This window comes from Chelonoidis abingdonii, chromosome 10 (assembly GCF_003597395.2).
Source record: "Chelonoidis abingdonii isolate Lonesome George chromosome 10, CheloAbing_2.0, whole genome shotgun sequence".
Classification (NCBI taxonomy): Eukaryota; Metazoa; Chordata; order Testudines; family Testudinidae; genus Chelonoidis; species Chelonoidis abingdonii.
The window spans coordinates 63,299,451-63,308,106 of NC_133778.1; the positions used below are offsets into that span (position 1 = coordinate 63,299,451).

The 8,656-nt window shown below is 48.8% G+C and overlaps 1 protein-coding gene across 1 annotated transcript in view; it reads right to left on the reverse strand.

Moving 5' to 3' along the window:
- Positions 1 to 8,083, reverse strand: part of MGAT5 (alpha-1,6-mannosylglycoprotein 6-beta-N-acetylglucosaminyltransferase) — a 208,607-nt gene extending 200,524 nt beyond the window's left edge. The window contains exon 1 of the mRNA XM_032782597.2: positions 7,946 to 8,083. The gene's annotated coding sequence lies outside the window, so the exon portion shown is untranslated. The remainder of the gene's footprint in view (positions 1 to 7,945) is intronic.
- Between the last annotated feature and the right edge of the window lie 573 nt (positions 8,084 to 8,656).

Here is an 8,656-nt window from a genome sequence, read left to right on the forward strand (position 1 = left end):
TAGTTCATTGGCGCTAGCACGACTATATCTATGCGAGTTGGGAATCACATTCCCAGCTTCAAGTGTAGACATAGCCCTAGAATGCAAGCTGTTGAGGGCATGGACCTTCAGTTCATACTAGTCTGTAAAGCACTGTGCACACTATTACTGACAGTAAATTATTAAATGAAAAACAATATCTGTGCCAAATGATTGTATTGTTGTATTGCACTTTGGAGGCAACATGTGGAGAAAAGTTACATACTATTCTCTTGGTATTACAATGGGGTCAGAAGACAAGCCAATTGAAAATCCTGCTGCCACACCTAAGGAAATCTAGGTTGTTTAAAGAGAAACTCTTTCAAGATTTTAAGAAAATCAGAAGAGGCTCCTGAAATTGTGTATTCTCTCAGTTTCACCAAAGAGAAACGTTAGGGTATCAAGACAAAAAAAATGATCCCCAAAAGCAACAACTGTCTTTATTATATACCCATTCACGCATGCAGGTCACATGAATATCTATTTTGGCTGTTATGATTTCCTTAGTCTCCTTAAATATGCCTCTGAAGATTCTACTTTACAAAACAGATTAAGGATTTTAGATAATCTGTCCTCAATGTAGCTAGTTCCTTCTTCAGTTTCAGATGATCAATTTCTGGAAGTCCGACCATTCTGATTTAACTCACATTAATTCAATCACTGTCTTTACTTTCAATAGTCTTTCAATCATGCCTGAGGGAGCTGGCTCCCCCTCAGGCAGCAAAAAGGATTTATCTTCCAGCAACAAAGGAGTGAGCTTTACTTAATCTTATTCTATCATGGGGAGAGGGAGGCCCATGGTGCAGGAGTGTTTCCAAGGACACACAAATTTACCGCTGAAGAAGGAAGCCATGTGGGCACCTCTGAAAACTAACTGCTTCATTTATTTCAGAAAGGTATAGCATAGGAAATGGCAGTGCAAGTTTCCCCACATGCAGTGGAAACTCCAGGCAAGATCTGAGAAAATTCCCATTCATTCAATCTGCTGAGACTCCCAATAATGGTTCCATCTATATTTTTGTGATAAATACAGTTGTGCACTAGGAATCAGAGACCCACCAAATTCACAAGCCACAAAAGATAGTAACATTTCATTACCAACCTAGACTGGATTCATATCAATGATCTGTGGGTAAATGGTTCAATTTACAATTACAAATACCAGGAACCATCTAGTCCTCCCCTATTTTTACAGTAATGTTCAGTGACTTTTTGAAACTGAGACACTATTTTGAAAGTGATAAAAATGACAGCACTTGCTGTGAAATGAGTTAGGGTATGGCTACATTCGAAATTTCAAAGCGCTGCTGCGGCAGCGCTGTGGGAGCACTGCCACGGCAGCGCTTTGAAGTGTGAGTGTAGTCAGAGCCGCAGCGCTGGGAGAGAGCTCTCCCAGCACTGCTTGTAAACCACATCCCTTATGGGTGTAGCGTGCAGCGCTGGGAGCCGCACTCCCAGCGCTGCCGCCCTGATTACACTGACACTTTACAGCGCTGCATCTTGCAGCGCTCGGGGGGTGTTTTTTCACACCCCTGAGCGCGAAAGTTGCAGCGCTGTAAAGTGCCAATGTAGCCAAGCCCTTAGTCTCTGTTGATTTGCTAGCAAACAGGTGTCCACATACCCAAACCCACCAACTACTGCTCTTGCCAGACTCAGCAGAGACCACATACAGAAAATGAAATATCCTCCCTAACAGTCAGGTTTCAGGTTCATTTTGGGGTAGGAAACATGAGCTGCCACTACCTGTATTACACCTTTTCTGTGGATAGGTAATTTCAACCCCAGGCTTTCAAGCTAGCACCATCCCAGACTCCTAAATCCACATATAAAAAGGATGAAAAAAATGGAATATTTACATGAGAAAGGGGGATAGGAATAATAAAGCCAGCAAAATTCATCTTCAAGCCACACGTCCAAGCTTGTTCTGCAGAGGTGAAGCACTTGGTAATCACTTACCTGGTTTGCACACCTCCTTTCTTCTGTATTTAGGGACATGAAGCACCCAGCTACACCACCCACAACACCTTAATTACGCAGGTGACAGAGCTTTCCCTGAAGTGGTCAGTAGCGTGTGACATATCCTTAGGTACCCCCCTCCCGCTCATCCCTCTTCCAAAAAATAACCCCAGAGGTTTTTAGTGTTTTTCTCTCAATATGACCACCCCCTCTTTTCTTCAAAAAAATCACACTACAGTGGCTTTTGCCTTGTTTTTTTGCATTTTAATTCTCTGTGCAGCAATGTCAGTACTGCCTCAATGTATGTTTGTTACTGGACAGGAGAAAGGGTATTTATCAATAAACACAGGCAGTAGCTTTACAATAGTTTGTAGTGTACTAAATCTATATGCATACGCACATACTAAATATTACATAGAAAAATGCATTAAAAAAAGAGTTACAATTGCACAGAAAAGCACTAAAAAACTGGGAAATGCCAGAATTAAAGTGGCTGTGTAATCTTAATTCCGTCCCTTTACAGTCTTTAAGACACGATCAAACAAACACAAGACACCCCCAATTTCATTCAGTGGATAGGATGGAACTGCTTGGGGATGAATCAGTCATGTTCTCAAAGAGGCTGTTGTCAATAGGACCCCTATATCATTTGTCACAGAAGCTGTATGATGGGTAGTGAATGAGGCAAGGGATTGTATCAAGAGACAGGACAATCTAGTGGTTAAGAAAGCTGAATGCCACCTGCAAAACTGGAGCTCCTATGTGATGCTTGGCAACTCACTTAAATCACAACATTCACAGTTGGCCACTAACTAAGTAGTCCCAGTTTTCTAGATGCCCAGCGTCAGACAACTGGGGCCAGATTAGCAGGAGTGCTGAGCACTCAGCAAGTTCCATTGAAGTGAATTGGAACTGTGCTCTGAACATGAATAACTAACTACTCACTCAGAGAATGAGGTATGACGGTTGGATAACAGAAACCCCCTTGGGAGCTGCCAACTGATATGCCCAGACTACCTCTGCTCCAGTTTTCCCTGCCAGCTCAGGATTCCAGCACCCTGTCTTGCTGAGCCAGACACTCCCATCTGCTCCAATACAGACGCAGGGTCTGAACTCCTTGCCCCAAAGCTGCAGGTTTACCTGAAAACAGCTCACAGAAGTGTGCTTCTCTTTAGCACTCAGATGCCCAACTCCCAATTGGGTCTAAACCCAAATAAATCCTTTTTACCCTGCATAAGCTATATACAGGGTAAACAGAAATGCTCGCCCTCTATAACACTGATAGAGAGATATGCACAGTTGTTTGCTCCCCCAGGTATTAAAGCATACTCTGAATTAATAAGTAAAAAGTGATTTTATTAAATACATAAAGTAGGATTTAAGTGGTTCCAAGTAGAAAGAGACAGAAAAAATGGTTTCAGAGTAGCAGCCATGTTAATCTGTATCTGCAAAAAGAACAGGAGTACTTGTACGACTAACAAATTTATTTCAGCCTAAGCTTTCGTGGGCTACAGCTCAGAAGTCACCAAGCAAAATAAAATAAAATGTGTAAATCTATGTCTAACCAAACTGAATACAGATAATCTCACCCTCAGAGATGCTTCAGTAAGTTTTTTTTCCCTCAGACTGATCACCTTCTAGGCCTGGGCACAATTCTTTCCCCTGGTACAGCTCTTGTTCCAGCTCAGGTGGTGGCTAGGGGATTCTTCATGATGGCTCCTCTCTGTCTTTGTTCTCTTCCACCCCTTTATATATCTTTTGCTTACGGCAGGAATCTTTTTGTCCCTCTCGAGTTCCCACCCGCTCCTTCTCAATGGAAAGTCACCAGGTTAAAGGCAGATTCCAGTTCAGATGACATGATCACATGTCACTGCAAGACTTCATTACCCACTTGCCAGCACACACACATACAGGAAGACTTACAGGTAAAACACAGCCATTTGCAGACAATGGTCCTAGTTAATGCGAGTCATCAAGATTCCAAACCACTATTAATAGCCCACACTTTACATAATTACAATAGGCCCTCAGAGTTATATTTCATATTTCTAGTTTCAGATACAAGAGTGGTACATTTATACAAATAGGATGACCACACTCAGTAGATTATAAGCTTTGTAATGATACCTTACAAGAGACCTTCTACATGAAGCACATTCCAGTTACATTATATTCACTTCTTATTAAATTTTTATAAAGTCATATAGACTGCACAATGTCACATGAGGCAGGGGTCATATGGAAAAAAACCAGCATGTGATCATGTAATGAAGATTGTATCATAATGTATGTGCACAAGTGAGCCGAATTAAGGTTGCATCAGCAACCTTAACTCTCATATTTCCTAACTTCTGAGTAGCTGACTTTGCAACCGTACAATTCTTTCAGCATAGTTTTTTGGATGTAATATACACTTGAATGACTTCAGCCTTGGGAATAAATCCCTATCTAAAGGGATTCCTGACATGATAAACAATAATGATGGAGTTGTCAAGGCTACTGAGGTTTCTACTTTGAAGTTCATTGACCATAATTGCTCCCATCAGCCTGCAAGGAGAAAACATGGGCACTAACAGGACTGTATTCAATACTTGCAATATAATATGTAGATTCCAGTCAGACACTAACACTGATGGAATTTTTACTGAAAGAAAACGAGGGGATGGGTACCTTCTGAACAATGCCTCATTTTCTAAAATGAAAATAACTAAAGTTTCCCCTCAAATTTTATTTCCATATCATACTGAATATTACATGCTTGTACATAAAGTACCTGCCAAAAAATTAGTCAGAAAAACTCTAAAGTGTGCAGAAAAATAACCTTATTTGATCTATACCTGCAATGTACAAATGCTTAAATAAGGCCTAATGTTGCATTTCCTACATAGTCTGCGTTTCCACAGGTTTTAGGGGGAGATTTGGATGCACAAGAAACACAGAACCAGGAAAACAAAAGGTACTGTAATTTCCAATCTGCAACAAAATTAATTATACTGACAGCAAAAAACACTAAATAGACCAAGGGAAAACAAAACTTGTCTGGCATAGATCATAGCAGTTTGAATGAACCTTTTAACAGTTTCACATCTTGAAATTTACATACTCCTCCTGTTTGGAGGAAAATGAAAAGCGCAAGACATAAACCAAAACTCACCCCAAACCACAGTTGAGCTGCCAGTTAATCGAAAAGATTTACACGGCACTGTAAGTCTTGTATCAAACCTTGTCTCTGTAACATAAGCATAACTCATCTTTTGCTATTGAAACATTTGTCCTCCCCGTACTGTTTATTTGTCATCCTTTGCTGCCTTATGTCTGAATTACTGTTAAGCTCCTTGTGGAAAGTACCTGTCTTTTCACATCTTCCATAAAGCACCATCCATGCCTATGACTCTGCTCAAAATGATTCTTTAGGTTAGTAACAAAACCCCAGTGAACTCTACCAGATTTGGGGTGTTTATTCCAAGATTTTCACACAGCTCCATTAAACGCTCTGTCCCCCATCAACTTGGCATGAACAATACTTTGCTGAACGCTACAACTGCCCTCAATAACACACAATAGTTCGGTCACTGGTCACCTAGGGGGTTTAGAGAGTTACGGGGTATTATACAGGGTTAGTGTGATGAAGACAGCGTGAACAAGACTTTACAGCATTTACAGCCACTGCCTAGAAAGCCAAGACCACCACAGCTTAGTAGCTACCAGGTACAGATCTGCAGGAGCAGAGGGCATGGCTAGAGGCACCTCTGAAGAGTCCCCTGCATAACTGGGATGGCAGCATTTGGCCACTAGCCCACAGAGGTATGCTGTCCCTGGCAAAGAAAGGGACTGGAACAGCTATACATTCCCAGCACAGACACAGTGGTTAGAAGAGACAGCAGCTCAGAGGCAAGAGTAGAGGAGAGAGGCTGCGGCTCCACCCTACCCACAAAGAGGCAAGGGGTGTCTGCCCCTCCATGCAGAGAGGCAGGGGCTGACAGTGAGTGAGGGCACAGAGGCAGGAGGCTGTGCACCAGCTGCGCTGCCCATGCCTGCTGCTTGGGGTACTGCGCACGTTCCCACCATCGGTGCAGGATTGTGTGTGTGCGTGTGCCCCAGCACAGGGGCTCCGTCTGCATGTGTGTCCGTGTCCATCTGTCCCATCCCTCTCAGCACAAGGGCTCCGTGTGTGTATCTGTGTCTCTCCACGCCCTGTTCCTCCCCACAGGCGCTGTGTCCATGTGTCTCCGCTCTCTGTCCCCACAGATGCACTGTGTCTGGGAGTCTCAATCCCCCCCCCCCCCCCCGACAGACGCTCTGTGTCCAGGTGTCTTCACCCCCGCCCACCAGGCGCTCTGTGTTTGGGCGTCTCTCCCCCCCAGCACTATGTCTGTGTGTCTCCATGTTCTGTCCCCCCACCCCGCGTGCCAGGGGCTGAGTGTCCAGTGCTGTATGTGTGTGCCCATGTCCCATTCCCCCACCAACCCACCCATGCCAGGGACTGTGTCCTCCCTACCCCAGGGAGGGGCTGTGTGCCCATGTCCTCTTCCTGCCCCGCCGCACAGGGGCACTGTGTGTGTGTGTGTATTCCTCCCCCACGCCAGGGGCTGTGCGTGTCCTGTGCTTCTCCCTCTGTGTGTGTGTCCAAGTGTGTCATGCCTCCCCCCCTGGGACAGGGGCGCTGCCTGTGTGTCCGAGTGCCCCTCCCCCCATCCCAGACACAGGGGTGTTATGTGCGCGCCCTTTTCCCCGCCCCCAGGCACAGGGGCGCTATGCGTGCGTGTGTATGTCCAGGTGTCCAAGTCCTCCCTCCAGGCACAGGGGCACTGTGTGTCTCCGAGTCCCCCGTGCCCTCAGGCACAGGGGCGCTGTGTGTGTCCGTGGTCCGAGTACCCTGTGCCCCCAAGCACAGGGGCTCTGAGTGTGTCCATGGTCTGAGTCTCCCCCACCGCAAAGGGGTGCTGTGTTTGGGTATCCCTCCTCTGCCACAGGGGCAGGGTGTGTGTGTCCGTTCCCCTCCCCCACCCCACGCACAGGGGCCTGTGTGTGTGTGTCCGAGTCCCATCCCTGGCACAGGGGTGCTGTGTGTCCGAGTCCCTCCCCCACCCTCCCCCAGGCACAGGAGCCTTTGTATGTGTGTCCGAGTTGTCGTTGTACCCCCCCCCGCCCCAAGGGCGCTGTGTGTTTGTCCGTCCGAATCCCTCCTGCAGGCACAGGGGCGCTATGCGTGTCCATGGTCCGAGTCTCCCCACACCACCTGGTAGAGGGGTGCTGTGTGTGTCTGTGGTCTGAGTCTTCCGCCCCCACCTCCGCACAGGGGTGCTGTGTTTATGTATCTCTCCCCCGCCACCGGGGCGGGATGTGTGTGTGTCCGAGTCCCCCTCTCCCGGCACAGGGGCAGTGGGTGTGTATGTATGTCCGAGTTGAGCCACCCCGCCCCGCACAAGGGCGGTATGTGTGCGTCCCCGAGTCTCCCCCCCTCTCCCGGCACAGGGGGGGGTATTGTGTGTCCCGAGTCCCCCCCCCGGCACAGGGACGGTTTGTGTGTGTGTCCCGAGTCCCCCCACCCCTCCCGCACAGGCAGGCGTTTGTGTGTTGTCCCGAGTCTCCCCACCCCTCCCGCACAGGGGCGGCATGTGTTGTCCCCGAGTCCTCCCCACCTCGGCACAGGGGCGGTATGTGTGTGTCCCCGAGCCCCCCCTCTCCCGGCACAGGGGCGGTATGTGTGTGTCCCCGAGCCCCCCCTCTCCCGGCACAGGGGCGGTATGTGCGTGTCCCCGAGCCCCCCGGCACAGGGGTGGTGTATGTGTGCGTCCCCGAGTCTCCCCGCGCCCGGCACAGGGGCGCTGTGTGTGTGTGTGTGTCCGTTTCCCCCCAGGCACAGGGGCGCCGTGTGTGTGTGTCGTGCTTCCCCCCAGCTGTCCGCAGGGAGCCCGAGCTCGCCGCTCCCGCCAAGCTGGGGATGGGCAGGGACCCGCGCGCCGCTCACCTCCTTCTACGCCGGGCCGAGCCCATCGCCCATCACCCGCCGGAGCCGCCAATGCGCCGCGCCGGGGAGCAGCTGCGGCGCCACAGCTGGGGCCGGCACCTGGGAGTGGTGGCGAGGTCAGGCAAGCTGGCTAACAGGGAGCGTCTGCAAAGTGCACGTCCGGTCGGGAGCGTGCACCGCAAGGGAGCGTCTGCAAAGTGCACGCCTGGTCGGGAGCGCGCACGGCAAGGGAGCGTCTGCAAAGTGCACGTCCGGCGGGAGCGCGCAAAGCAAAGGAGCGTCTGCAAGCTGCTTGCTGCCCGTGCGGTCGCATAGAGAACAAGGGAGCATCTGCAAACTACACACCCCGCCCACCAGAGCCATGCACAGACAGCCTGCAAGAGCAAGGGAGCTAATTTTCATGTGGGGAGCCCCTCAGTTCTCATCAGATCTAGAGAGACAAAGGAGGTGATTTAAGATCTTTTATGGGACCAACTTCTGTTACTGAGAGAGACAAACTTCCCAGCTACACAAGTGCGAGGAAGAGCTCTGTGTAGCTTGAAAGAGAAAGTTTGTCTCTTTCACCGCCAACAGAAGTTGGTCCAATAAAATATCTCACTGCACCCACCTTGTCCACTATACTTGGACCAACAGGGCTACACCACTTCTTGTACTGACTCAGGCAGGGAGGGACATCAAATCCCCAGTGTTGTTGGGGTGGGTGCGTGCCCG